This window comes from Pistacia vera, unplaced genomic scaffold (genome assembly GCF_008641045.1).
Source record: "Pistacia vera cultivar Batoury unplaced genomic scaffold, PisVer_v2 Contig264, whole genome shotgun sequence".
NCBI lineage: Eukaryota > Viridiplantae > Streptophyta > Magnoliopsida > Sapindales > Anacardiaceae > Pistacia > Pistacia vera.
In genome coordinates, this window is record NW_022196073.1 from 216,755 (window position 1) to 232,114 (window position 15,360).

At 41.9% G+C, this 15,360-nt stretch overlaps 1 long non-coding RNA gene across 2 annotated transcripts; it reads left to right on the plus strand.

Annotated features, from left to right (window-relative positions):
- Positions 1-2,694: 2,694 nt before the first annotated feature.
- On the plus strand, positions 2,695-4,620 carry LOC116132975. Of its 2 annotated transcripts, XR_004128480.1 has the most exons (3): positions 2,695-2,783; positions 3,778-4,211; positions 4,302-4,620. It is a non-coding gene; the product is annotated as an uncharacterized LOC116132975 (long non-coding RNA). The 2 variants fall into 2 exon arrangements; XR_004128479.1 differs by lacking the exon at positions 4,302-4,620 and having other exon boundaries at positions 3,778-4,226.
- Positions 4,621-15,360: the final 10,740 nt, after the last annotated feature.

Below are 15,360 nucleotides of genomic sequence, written 5' to 3' on the forward strand. Positions count from 1 at the left end.
AAAAGCTGCTGAGACTTGCGCCTCGCTAGCTCCTTTTCCAAAGTCTCGCTAGTGTCAGAATTGTGGCACCCACTTGTCATCCATCTTTGACTCTTATTACCCCTATGGGAATCTAGCTACAGCCCCCCTTACCACGACGTTCTATCCCTTCCCCAATACACTCACCAAATCCCTCATCAATTTAACAATCGCCATTTTTCTTTTCAGTCTTCATACGAAAATTCTTGCGTGTATTTTTTTACATGTTAACACGAAACTCTTATGTAAATTTAACACTTCTATCACCTTATTAAGTCCTTATATCTTGACCTTTCTGAACCTTTTGTGAAAGGGAACAAAGGATTTGTCTGGCATACTAGTGTTAGAACTTAGAAAGCAAGTTGTGTATACAACTTGCTCAGAGGATTAGTTAAAAGACAAAGACCTCACGTTTGATTCGGTTCTCATATTCTATCATCAGTTGGATAATTTTTGCCTACTCGGATTTGAATTATCGCAAGGAGATTTAGATTGATAATAATTAGATTTTTTTTTTTTATTTTATTTTTTATTGCTTTTTGGGGTTTGGGCTAATCTTAGTTCAATTTCGCTGTTGACGAGAGCATCGTCCCCTGTTTATTTATTAAGAGAGGTGACTTCACTAAAATATTTGTGGAAGATTAAGACGAAGCTTTTCCTGATCAACAACATTCATTCTTTTTCAATGTCACGTTAGTTAGTAATCAACATCAATGTCTAATTCACTATTGGTTAATGTCTTATTTCTCCAAGAGATTAATCACTGTCATGGAATCCCAACCGATGTACTTCTTTCATAATTTATATACACATATTCTAAACGACTGTTACATACTTAGGGTTCCACTATGCTTCCTGCAATTATTTAAACCTATAAATTTTAGCCAAACGACTTGCGCATACCCAAGATTTGCTATAATGATAAGTTGTACTTGAAAGTTTTGAACTACAAATAGGTATTTCCGTCATCGCTGTTAGTGTTTCTGTTTGTTAATAGTGAAAAGACTAAATGCCCTTGAAGTTTGATATTTTAGTTTTTATTATAAATTTTTAAAAAACCCCCCCTAGGTTTGCTAATTAATAAACACCCCCATATATAAAAAGTTTTTAAATGGCAAAAACACCCCCCACCATCAGTACCAGATTCTGCCAACCACCGCCGGAATCAGGCAGGAATTGCGTTACGACACAAACCTTGTCGGATTGTGTCGTACGCATTGATCTGGTATTTTTTACCAGATCCTTGTTGATCTGGCTGGAAAAGACCAGATCTACGGCCGATCTGGCCATTGACGCAGCAGATGAAGTTTTTACGGCCACACACCAGATCTAGCGTAGATCTGGCCTTTTTCGACCAGAACCGTGGCTGATCTGGGCTGGAAAAGGCCAGATCTTGGCCAGCATCTGGCCCTCGACACCGCAGAAGAAGTTTTGTGGCACGACTGCCAGATCTAGCTGTAGATCTGGCCTTTTCTCCCGCCATAACAGCCACGATCTGGCCGAAAATGCCAGATCTGCCGTCGAGGCCGCAACTCCATCTACTGCCTTTCCGGCCTAGTCGACATGTATCGACACAGATCCGATGGATCTGTGTTGTAAGGCAATTTCCGGCCAGTTTCCGACGTGGTGTCGGGAACTGGGCAGTTCATGAGGGTGGTGGGTGTTTTTGTCATTTAACAAACTTTTTATAATGAGGGTGTGTAGTTAAATTAGCAAACCTATGGGGGTTTTTTAGAAATTTTAAATTTATAAAAAATAAGATATCAAATTTTCAAGGGCATTTTAGTCTTTGTCACTATGAAAAACTAAAATCAACTAACAGCACATGACGGAAGGGTATATGTTTGTCATTTCAAAATCTTCTAGGTATCAACTTATTGTTTCGACAACTTGTATGCGTAAGTCGTCCAGCCTAAATTTATAATGTTTACATGTTTTGTGTTACTTTGAAAAGCATCACAATAGATTTTGCGCCACAAAAGCCCACCACTACTAGGCTTTGTGGTCATGAATTATTTTTGTAATGGGCTCTGCACCAGAAAAAGTAGAGCAGAAACTAGATATAGAAGTCCAATATTGTTGGGCTTTCTTGGGTCATAATTTTGTTTTCTGGGTTTCCAATTCCACTGGGAAGGAGAACAGAAACTGAAAACCCTTGAACTCTCTTACCTCGTGACGGCGCTATAGTTAGTTTGGCTTCGCTGCTGTGCCAAAGCTTGCAAGCTAATTAACTATGATCTCTTTGCTATTTTCATATATTAGTTTCATTTTGCTGTTGAAAGATTGATACAAATTGATTTTGATTTGATATAAGCAATTAAAGCGGTTGATTTGGGTGATAGGGGGGGAGAATGGCTTTGGGACTTATATTAGGGATAGGGAGAGCAATGCGAAGGAAAGTCCATCATCACTTGACATTCGCTCGTCAAACGCGGCCCGCGAGATTATTACAAGGGAAAGAATTGCGAGCCAACTGGTTTCCATACTCGCAAAGGTTCGATTGTTTTTACTTCCATTTGCATTTCTCCATTCCAGCTTAAATGTGTTTGTTTGATAATCCGGGATTTAGAAGATGAGATATTGTTTAGTTCAATGAAATGTACTGAAAAGTTATTAGAATTCATGAAAACTTATAATTTTACATGCTCACCGCGTTTATAGTTTTCGTCTCTTTGATTTAACTGGACAATTAATGCACGGTGGGCACGTTTTGTTAGCAAGTGAAACTGCCCAACTATTTGGTTCCTGATTTGACTGACTTCGATGTGAGATTCTATTCTATTTCTTTCTTTTTATTTATTTTCCTGTTGCATTAAGATTTGTATGCGATATAGGTGCAAATATCGGTTGTTGTTGGGAATTATCGGATGTTTCATTATAAGTTTTCATACAAGATTTAGAGGATTGAGTTATCCTCTTCATTGTCTATTTGCCTACAAGAATTTTTAAGAACTTCCTCAATTTTTTTTATGTTGTCTTAGGGGTTGAGATGCATGAGCATGAGCTTTTCCATAGGCCTTGTAACTTCAATTTAGTTTTAGAGCAAGAAATGCTTTGCAAAGGATGGTGTTAGTTTTCTTCAGTAGTTCATAGCGTTAGAGGTTCAATTTCGTTAAAGCTTGTGTTTTGTAATCAAGAGGTTCATGTCTCACACATTGAGGTTTACCTCAAGTTTTGAATTAGGTATGGAATCTTTGTGAACGCCAGTATTGAGGGTTTGGACTTCTGATCGCATGAAACACTAGGGATTTTCCCTCCCCTGAAATTCCTTAAATGATTGTGCCAATGATTGTTCTTTCTCAGCTGTCAAATAGGATTTTTGTGCCATCAGTTCAACTCCTAGACTTCATTTTCTTGAAACTTTGAGCAATTATCAAACCAACCCAAAGGCATTCTCCTCCACATAATGCAGTCTGCAAATTAGTTGCTGTGTTTATTAGGGAACTCCAATCCGCACACGTGGAGCAATTACCTGCCTCTCTCTTGAATTAGGTTTCTGAGGGAGGATCTAATATGACTAACATTACCTATTTTTGAAAGGATAATTGGACATCTAAATCTGACCTAGTTCTGAATGGACCTCTATTCTAAGAATGGCCTAGAAAAGGTAGTTGCATATTTGACACTGCTACCTTTAGAAATGGCTATTTTTGTTTCCTGCAAATGATTTGAGCTCTCATGTTAATTAGCTATTGAATATTTACTTTGATGAAGTTTTTTCATGTAATGGTTGATACGAATTGCTCTTCGTGCATGCAGCTCAAGCCACATGTGTCACAGTGCCTGATGGAAGTCAAAGCAGCTGAGACTGCTGAATCAGGAATATAGTTTAATAAAGTGAGAAAGGGCGTCTGACCTTTTCCAAACTGCTGTATTCCTCTGCAATGTATTCAAGTTAGCAAATGACTCTGTGACTTGAAACTATAAGAGTCACTTGGTAGTTTCCATGCTTCTCTTCTTGTTCTAGAAATGTGACCGTTGTCAGTTATTTGTTCAATTATGATTGTTTAAGAACGTCCTATAATGGAAACAATTTACAGAAACTTGTTGAGATTGTATGGTTAGTCGGATAAAAACTAATATGCTACATTGGTGTGGTCATACATTAGATCAAAGGGTAGATTGCAACTGCTAGTCTCATTAACATTAAAACTCAGTGATGCTGTGTATTTCTGCTTACATCGAAGTCAAATGTATGTTTTTGTGAATATGTTTCAAAATGTTACTAGATTCTCTTGCTCTGAAATATCTGGATTAATATAAGAATCCTGTAATTTTGTCAGGCAGGTTCAGCATATCACATTTGGAAATATATCTGAAGTGCCTTGGTTTTATCCCAAGGGATAAGGCATAACAGTACATCAGGCCAACGACTCAATCCCAAACAATTTCTGTATCTCCTTTGTGATTAACAAATCCATATTTTACACATGCAATTTCTACAAATGGGTCTAATGACGACATGAGATAAGTAGTGTGTAGGGTTGGGAGGTCATTTTCTACAAGTGTGGATGGAGAAATATCTACGATTTGGATAAGAGAGGGTGAGAGTGAGACGGAGCCCTCGTTACAGATGGAGATAATGGGCATGGAGATGGCTGGAGGGGGATGGGGGTTGTGGCAGGCAGGGGCGCATTTAATGAATGACGCCGACTCAATTTTTTTAAAATTTCGGATTTTATTTTTATATTTATAGTTATTTAAATTTTACGCCTAATAAACTTTGAGATTTTGAGAATGAAACGGCCCGACTTCCACGGTAAGGTTGGATTTTGTTTTGTAAAACTCCGTTTTTAATCCTAATATATTTATTAAATATTCTTTGTTATTTTTATTTTTATGCAAGGAGATCTGTTAGGGGTGGAATAAACCGATTAACCGAACCGGTTTATCCAAACCAAAAACCGGACCGGTTTCGGTTAAAAATCGAATATGAACTGAACCGAATTTTTGGTTCGGTTACCGGTTTTCAAATTACCCTTTAATCCTTAAAATTCTTCAATATTTCATTTAAGTCCCTAAATTCAATTATTTATTATTTTATATATAATTTCATACTATGTTTCTCTTTTATTTTGTATTATTGTTGTATTCTTTATATGAAAAATACATTAAATTACTTATTTGCAAATACTGAATCTAAAATATGAAATAAAAACATAAAGAATTCNAGATGCGTTTAGGGATTGAAGATATCGATTTTTGCCTTAATTGGTTTCGATTAAGCGATTTGAATATTTGGGGCTCTTTTGTAAATTTCAAATTTTAAAAACTTTCATTAATTATGATTTTGTCCTTATATGTTTTAATCTTTTCATTTTAACCCATTTTACATGTTTAATGGATCCTAAATGTGCCACGTCAGCTTCTCTAAAAAAAAAAAAATGGTAAACAGTTTCAAGGCCATTTTTTTAAATCTAAACTTGGGATGGCTGGTCAGCTAAATTTCCTCTAAATGGGTGGGTATGTTATATAGATTACTAAATTGCCCTCCTTTTTAAATTTTAATATAATATTATTTTTAAATCCTTTTTTTTAACCCTTTACAATTTGAAATTTTGCTAAAACACATAAATTATATAAAATTTTAACATGTAGCAAAATCATCCCCACCCACCCCAAGCCACTACCAGCAACCACCATCACCGCCAGTCACCGTTGGCAGTTGACGGCGCATGACCAGTCGTATATGGCTGGTTGTGCGCTAGCAAAGCCCAAGTTGACTTCAACTAATTATTGACATTTATGTATTTTAAAAATAGATAGAGAATTCTTTTCATTGAACATATTTGAAAATTTTATAAAATTTAAAGAGATTTTAATATTTTAGGATATATCGTTAATGATTTCTATAGCTTAAATTCTATAACTCCATATTATAACGATTTTTAGGTATTATAACTCCATAACGATTTTTAGGTATTAAATATAAAATAATTTTAAGCAATCATAATTTTTTTTTTAATTAAAATCTCATTTCTAGATGCTTTCTTGGAGAAGTGGAGCTACAATTTTTCAATCATTCTAGATGCTGCAAATAATGACGAAGAAGGATAAGGAGACTTTATCACATTTGAAGTTATAAAATACTAATAAGTAGAAAATAAATAAAAAACTCTTACGTTTAATTAAAAAAACAAAACTCCCAAGAATTGGTTGAAGCTGGGTATTTTTATGGGCATATATGTAAATTTATCATTTTAAAAAACTGTCAGAACCGTTAGAAAATAAACTCCCAAGCACAGGTTGGGTGTTTTAAAAACTGCTACTAAAAATCTCTCAAAACCGTTACGATGGTTTACCCTCAAAATCGCTACAATGGTTTACTCTCATAACCGCTACTATGAAACTCCCAAGTAGACTTAGCAACAATAAACATTCAAAATTCAAAAACAAAACAAACTTTGCTAATATCAACACTGCTAATATAACAAAATAGGTTTTAAAACCCGACTCGGGGGTTAACCCAACCAGGCCACCGGGTCATGGGTTTGACGGGTCGAACGTTCCGACTGGTGGGTCAGTCCGTGACGTCAGCAAAAAAAAAAAAAAAAAAAAATTAAAAAAATGCAGATTTTAATTTTTAACAATGATAATAAAAAATTTTCAATTATTTTTTTATATTTTACTGTAATAGACCTAGTTTATACCAGTTGGACCGGTGGTTCATCGCAAAAAAACCAGTCCAATCGTGGGCGAAAGCGGGTCAAATACTAATTCAGGTTTTTTATATGAACCGATCCAGTCTAGCCACCAATTCTCGGTCGAACTGGTTCAATCGGCCTGGCCCGGCCGGGTTTTAAAACCATATTAACAATATATCGATCTATCTCGCTCTCACCTTCAAATTCACATTTCTTTTTCTCTTTCTCTAGAAAATTCAAATATGGTTTACACATCTGGTATAAGCTTTCCTTGTGTACCTTCAGTTTACAAGTCCACTCAATCAAGCTGCTACTTCAATGGTGATCGCCGGAGTTCAAGTCTCTCTTTCTTCTTGAAGAAGAACTCACTTTCACTTACTCTCTCTCGTTTATTTCTTCATTTTATCCCCACTCTGTTTTTATAGTCGATTGAATTTTTTGTTCGATTTTTCTCTTTTAATGTAGAAATTGATGTTTCTGTATTCTTTTTGGTTCTATAAACAATAATTGTAAATCCTCTATGTTTGTATGATTGCATAAAACTCGGATACTAAATCAAAGATTATTGGAATGAGTATTTATGGTGGAGTAAGCTCATTGTCAGTTTTGATATGTTGAAATTATATCAATCTACTGTTAACTTGAACTTCTATTTTAGTTTTGAATTTTCTTCCTTAGGAGAATAATTAGAAGTCTTTTGATTGGTTGTTTCCACAGATCATTTGATATGTTAGTTGAAAATTGATGCCACTAGCAAGCATATTTTGGTGGATCAAATTTATATTCTCAATATCTCATCATGTGAATGGAATTATGTGATACAGAATACAAAGTAATTTGTGTTGAGAATTCTCTATTTTTTGTCAGACTTGTAAAGCTAATTTGACGCTGGTTTGTAGGGAAGATCCTTGCTGGAAAGCCTTTAAAAGATTATGATGTCTCATCTTTGACAGTTGCTGCACCTGATAAAGTCCTTGTGCCTGGCAGCAAGGGTGATGGCACTTCATTATTCACTGATCAACTGGAAACTGCAGATACTGTATCAGAAGAACAATGAGGTTTGTGATGTTCTTTAACCTATTACAAATGGTGGTTATCAATTAAAGGTTTTACATTTTGATTAATCTATTAATGAAGATAATATTTGCATTTATATATGAAGGAAAATAATGACCAAAAGGTGTACTGAAATGATTTTGACTTGTCCATTCAGTACCTTTTACTGATATTGTGATGGTGTGGTTAATTCTTTGACAGATAATGCATTTTTCTCTCTCTCTTATATAAAGCATATTGAGTAGGCTATGTAACCACTCCAACCAAAAATTTTACTTCTAACATGTTCTGTCATGTGCAAGGCATGTAAATGAAACATAAATGCAATTTATTGTAATTTAATCAAATACCATTTCCGGATTCAACACACAAAATCACTCAGTGAACTTGGTTTGATACCGTACTAATTCAAAAGCTTAAGGTGATAGAGAACTACTGAATAATAAATAGTATTTAAGTATTCCATCAATATGTACTGTTATGCCTGGGAGAACAAGGGCTGACGTGGAAAGTCACGTGAAGCAGTGTGACCTACTCTCGTCAGAGCGGTAAGTACATGTCAAGCCTGCCAAACGCGTTGGAGCTCCCACGTGTCCATTTCCCTGCAATGAATCGCGTGAAATCAGCTTGGGAAGTGGGTAATGGGACGTAAAGCCGGATTATGTCCTGACACTCACACCAACCCATGGATTTAATGATGATTACACGCCCTCATCTAGTTATAAAAGGGAGAAGACCCCTTCATTAAGAGGATTCGGCCATTTTTTACACAAAAAACTCTCTTTTGCAAACTTTGTAATTTACTTTTCCTAATCATTTGTAAGTCAGTCTGCTGTTGTGACCTGACCCACCATACTAATACAAATCAGTGGACGTAGGACTTGCTACCTTAGCATCCGAACCACTTTAAAAAGCTCACATAGCAATTATTTCAGATAATTCCTTTCCATAATCACGTGTGTCTCTTGACCAATCAACGTTACGCACATGTCGATTAGTTGGTGTTAGAATCACGCATCAACAGTTTCGCGCTAGAAGGAGGGCTGATTTGGTGTTCATCCTTCATCAGGAGAATCTTCAACCTACTGGTCCTACAGCAGCAAATGACCCGCCAATCTGAACCTGAGCAAGCTAACCAGTGCGCTGAAGGAGTCCCCTTGACCCAAGGGGATACCCCCTCTAGGGTACTTCCAGTTTCACAAAATGTTGCGGGGGATATCCCGGCAGCTTCGCAGCTTGACCCCGCCATCAGAAGCTACCTAGGGAGGTTCGATAATACTCTCTAGACGGTCAACCAGAGGCTGGACCGTTTGGACCAAGGAATGTCATCTACAACAGCTGGGGCGGTGCAACCGCCAAAAACACTTGCAGGTCAGGTGAAAGCGAGGCAAAGGGAAATAGCCCGTGCCGCGAGCACTGCAGCGCGTAGACGTAAGGGTAATCAAGTGGCAAAAAGTAAGCCTACGGGTTCCCAAGGACCAGCGAACACAAACCGTGCCCCGAGCAGGGTGTCGGCAAAGCTGAGACTCAGCGAAAAAGTGAATCCCGAGTTGTCCCATGCCACGTCGCAGGTGAACCCAAGCAAAGGTGCCGGGCACGATGATTCCTATCACCGCCAGCAGAATGATCCTGATCACTATCATGCGGGTGGTCCCCACACCTCGCGGGGTAGTTCGTACCACCGCAAGGGTTGTGAAAATGCCCCGCACAATCCTTTGCCTTCACACGCCTCTAGTCAGCGTGTGTCGAGTGCGACCAAAAATGCTGGCCGAGGCGAAGAGGAGTCCGACCTCCAGACTTTCCTGAACCATAATCGCGAAGGCTGGACTCGCATGGGTGAAAGCAATCCCCAATTGGCTCCGTTACCACAAATTGAGGAGCTATAGCGAGCTCTGGACAGGTTAAGGGAGCAGCAAAACGAACAGGCCCAGGTCGCCTCTGTATCTCCTTTCTCCCCCGAAGTGCTAGTTGCTCCACTCCCACCGGGGTTCAGAATGCCCAACATGCGACCATTTGATGGAAACCATGACCCACAGGATCATTTGTATGAGTTCAACGACCTGATGGAGCTCCACCAGGTTTCGGACCTTGCAAAATGCCGTTATTTGGCCGTGATGCTGACTTCTTATGCCAAGCGGTGGTTAAGGTCGCTCCCAGCGGGATCGATCAGTTCGTGGCCTCAGATAAGCACGATGTTCCTATGGCATTTCCAAGCAAATCGAAAGTTTTCGATGCCTTTGAGCTACCTCAGCAACATAAGGCAAGAAAGAGACGAATCCCTGCAATCTTATATCAACCGTTTCCACAGGGAACTCAACAAGGTGGCCCATGCCCCAAAAGAGTCCATCCGAACACTTATAATAGCTGGAGTTCGCCCGTAAACTGACCTGTGGAAAGAGCTGCAGGCTGAGGACGATGTGCCCCTCACCAGATTTTACAACTTGCAGAAAAATATCTCCGAGTAGAGAATTCATTGGCGGTACTCCGCCGCCGCGATCACGGTACTTCAAGCAGTATGTCTGGTCGGGGAGAAAATAGGAGAGCTGATCGTAAAGGAGACACTGATGATCAGCGAAAAAGGAAGAAACCCCGCGACGAGCACAAGAAGTCCTATGCTCCTGTTCCTTATCGTGACCGGGACAGAGCTCAATACACTCCGCTAAACGTGTCTATATCTACAATCCTTGACAAATCCGAGGAGGCCAGCCTGCTCGGTGAACCGGAACCCATGAAAACCCTTGTTACGACCAGAAACAGCAAAAAATACTACTGTTTCCATCGGGATAACGGGCATCACACTGATGAATGCCGAGCTCTAAAGCAGACAATCGAGGAGCTCATCAAGAAAGGGCACTTCAAAGAGTATATTGATGACTCTCCAAAAGAGAACTAAGGGGAGCAGAAGAAAAAGCGTTATGATCACAGCAGATATAGCAGTGTTAACATAATCTTCGGAGGCCCACACCTTGCGGGAAACACGCGAGGTGCGCAGGAAAGGTACGCTTGTGAAGCTTATCATGACCCGATCAGGGTAATGAACACTTCGCAGCGACCGTAAAAGGCTCGAAAGGAGGAGCCGATCACCTTCTGCGAAAAGGAAGCAGCTCACTTGCACCATCCTCACGAGGATGCCTTGGTGATCAGGCCCCTGATAGGGTGCCATAATGTCTACAGAATGCTTGTGGACAACGAAAGCGCTGTGAACATCCTGTTCAAAACCGCTTTCGATAGAATGAACCTAGACGAGGTCGACCTGAAGCCTGTCTCGATGCCCCTTTACGGTTTTACAGGGGATCACCTGATCCCCAAAGGAACAATCCAGCTACTAGTCACACTCGGCGACTACGATGAGGTGACTAGGGTTACCAAATTTTTGGTCGTGGACTGTCCATCGGCCTTTAATGGAATCTTGGGGCGACCTCTGTTGAGAAGCTTCAAGGCAGTCACTTCCATATATCACCTCAAGATGAAGTTCCCCACTCCAACGGGGATAGGGGAAGTGAGCGGATCGCAAAGCACATCTCCCGAATGCTACGTAAAAGCGGTACAGATGGCAGGCAAGGGAAAGGGCATTTCACGATGTGTGCCTCACCAGGCAATGGAGATCAGTCGGATCGAGCCACAGCCCGGTCCAGCTGAGGATAACATAGATCCGTGAATCCAGGAAATCCCTCCTAGCGGCCTGGTTGAGGATCTGTCTGAAATTTTGGTTGATCCAAAAGAGCCAAGTCGAGCCGAGTGTTAAAGATTGGAAGCTGTCTCAACCCTCAGCTCGCTTTCGAACTGATAAGCTTCTTAAGGGACAACATTGACGTGTTTGCCAGGTCGCATGCAGATATGGTTGGGATCAGCCCAGACATTATCTGTCACTCATTAAACGTCAGCAGTGAAGCCAAACCGGTTCGCCAGAAAAGAAGAGCGATGGATCCGGAGCGGTACGCCACACTGAAATCAGAAGTGGAAAACCTTCTCCAAAATGGGTCTATTCGAGAAGCTCTCTACTCGACCTGGGTTGCCAACCCGGTCCTGGTAAAGAAGCCAAACGGCAAGTGGCGGACCTGCATTGACTTCAGCGACCCTGCCCGAAAGACAACTTCCCTCTGCCTAGAATCAACCAGCTCGTTGATGCCACCTCGGGGCACGAGCTGTTAAGTTTTATGGATGCATACTCGGGATACAATCAAATCCCGATGTATGCACCAGACGAGGAGCATACGTCCTTCATTACGGACCGGGGGCTGTACTGTTACAAAGTTATGCCTTTCGGCCTCAAGAATGCAGGCGCGACCTATCAGAGGTTGGTTAACCGAATGTTCTCTGACCAGATCAGAAGGACAGTGGAGGTCTATGTGGACGACATGCTGGTCAAATCCCAGGCCGCCTCAGAACACATCGCACATCTCGCTGAGATGTTTGACATCCTCCGATTGTACAGAATGAAGCTGAACCCTCTCAAGTGTTCGTTCGGGGTATCGTCAGGAAAGTTCCTGGGGTATATGGTTAATCAGCGGGGCATAGAAATAAACCCCAAAAAGATCCAAGCTCTGCTCGATATGGAGAGCCCGACCAGCAAGAAACAGGTCATGAGTCTAAATGGGCGAATAGCGGCACTTAGTCGCTTCATATCAAGGCTAACAGACCGCTGCTTGCCATTTTTCAATGTTTTGAAGGCCAATAAGAAATTCGAATGGACTCCCGAATGCGAACAGGCATTCTAGAGTATAAAAGAACACTTAGGGAAGCCACCTCTCCTCTCTAAGCCTCTTCCACAGGAAATCCTGCTCATCTACCTGTCCGTCTCTCAGTTCGCGGTCAGTGCAGCTCTAGTACGGGAAGAGGAAAAGGCGCAATGGCCAGTGTACTATGCAAGCAAGCACCTGTCGGATGCCGAAATGTGGTATCCGAAAATGGAGCGACTAGCCTTTGCTCTGCTGATCGCATCAAGAAAGCTGCGACCTTACTTCCACGCCCATACGATCCATGTAATAACTAATTACCCCCTAAGGCAGGTCCTCCAGAAACCAAAAGCCTCAGGTAAATTGCTCAAATGGGCCATGGAATTAAGCCAGTTCGACCTGAAGTACAAGCCCAGGTCGACCATTAAAAGGCAAGCTGTTGCAGATTTCATCTCAGAATTTTCCTATCTCCCGAGTGAGCAACAGCCTAGCGAAGTCATGCAGGAAAGTATTCAAAACCTGTCGACCTGGAACCTCTACATCGACGGGTCATCGAACAGGAAAAGAGCCGGTGCAGGTCTTCTCCTTGTAAGCCCCGAGGGGGCTTGAATTCATGGTATTCTTCGGTTCGGGTTTAAGGCGACCAACAATAAGGCTGAGTATGAAGCCTTGCTTGCCAGGTTGCAACTTGCCAAAGAAATGGGTGCAACCACGATCAGCATTTACAGTGACTCCATGCTGGTCGTCAACCAAATTCTAGGGGAATACCAAGCCAAGGAAGAGAACATGGTCTGCTACCTAAAAGAAGCTAAGACCACCCTCGGGTAGTTCAAGCACTTCGAAATCACTCAGATCCCCAGAGATAGTAATTCTATAGCGGATGCCCTAGCAAAGATAGCCTCGTCGTTGGATTCAGAGGCTTCAGATAACATTCCTATTCGTTTCGTCGATGCTCCAACTATCAGCTCAACTGAACAGGTCGTAAATGTGACTCAACCGGATTCCTGGATGACTCCCATTGTCCAATACCTCAAGGATGGGACCTTGCCAGGTGACAAGGTCGAGGCAAGGGTCCTTCGAGCAAGATCTGCTCGTTACACACTCATCGTGGACCAGCTGTACAGGAGAGGATTCAGTGTCCCTCTCCTCTGATGTGTAACCAGTGAAGAAGCAGACTACGTCATGAGGGAATCACGAAGGGATCTGCGGAAATCACACAGCTGCTCGATCTCTTGCGAACAAGGTTGTTCGTCAGGGATATTATTGGCCCCGAATCCAAGAAGATGCGCACAATTTTGTCAAGAAATGTGACAAGTGCCAACGGTTCGCGAACATTCCGCGAGCCCCCTCGCACAAGCTGATAACGATGTCTAGCCCCTGGCCATTTTCCATGTGGGGGATCGACCTTATCAATCCCATGCCAGTTGGAAAGGAAGGGGTCAAATATGCCGTGGTCGCGGTAGATTATTTCACAAAATGGGTGGAAGCTGAACCGCTAGCTGCGATCACGACCAACAAGCTGAAAGACTTCATTTTCAAGAACATAGTGTGCCGCTACGGAATTCCCCACACCCTCATCTCGGATAATGGAAAGCAATTCGATAATGAGGAGTTCAAGCAGTTCTGCGACGAGTTGGGCATCCATAAAAAATTTGCCTCAGTCGCCAGACCGCAAGCGAATGGCCAAGTTGAAGCTGTCAACAAGACCATCAAGCACACTCTGAAGGCCAAGCTTGGGGCAGCCAAAGGAAATTGGGTTGACGATCTCCCCGAGGTCTTATGGGCATACAGGACAACTCCAAGAACCTCCACCTCAGAAACCCTCTTTTCGCTAGCCTATGGCTGCGAAGCAATGATTCCTGTGGAAGTGGGAACTGGTTCTCTTCAGAGGGACTTATACAATGAGGTCGAAAACGAAGCACTTATGAGGGCAAGTTTGGATCTCGTTGAAGAGCACCGCAGCAAGGCTTCACTAAGGATAGCAGCCTACCAGTAGCGTGCAAAGAGGTTTTTCGATTCAAAGGTCAAGCGAAGAGACTTCCAGGTCGGAGACCTTGTGCTAAAGGAAGTTCTCCTTGGGACCAGAGAGCCAAGTGCGGGGGTACTAGGACCTAACTGGGAAGGGTCGTACCGGGTTGACAAGGTGATCAGACCGGGGACTTACCATCTCAAAAGATTGAACGGTTTCAAAGTACTCCAAGCTTCCGCCGGCCATACTATCAGTAATCCCGAACTCAGCTCTCATTATAGATCAGTTTTTGATTTTGTTAGTTCCCCTTTTGTTGTAAAGTACTATTCTGTTCGCTTAAATAGTCCGTGTTTATTCTGTTCGCTTGTAACGATTCACATGTAATATTGCCCATGTAAAACTTAATTGTAAACTGCACTTATGTAAGAAAAAACGAACAGCAATTGAAAGCAAAATGTATTTTCATTTATTTACAACGAAAATAAAGACCCTATTTCAATGGAGTCAGACTCGTTACACTATGGCTGGTCAGAGGGATCCTTCGAAGCAGGACCAAAACCCTTTGCCTGGTCGGATCGTCGGGTGGCCGCTGCTGCTTGATCATCTTCCTCTGCCAAAACCCGCAAGGTCTCTCGCCACCCCTTTGGGAGGTCAGAAATATCCAAATCTGGGTTCTTTGGTTGCAGTGAATAAATGGACCCGATTGCCCAGTCGGCGGCCTTATCCTCAATCTCCTCTGACTGGATCCGCATTTCTTCAGTCAGTGAAGCGATTTTTTCCCGACTCTCCTGGAGCGGCCTCGAGAGCTTGCCTTTCCTTTTCGGAGGCCTCCCTTTCTAGTTCAGCTCGCTGAGCCCACATGGAGGTCGTCTGGAGCTCCTGGTCCTTTTCTCCGACCTCCTTGGAGAGCCTAGCGGTTGTCCTCTGAAGCTCCTTTACTTCCTCCCCACGTCATTCAAGCTCCACCTTTTGGAAGTCCAATGTTCGCAGAGCGGCA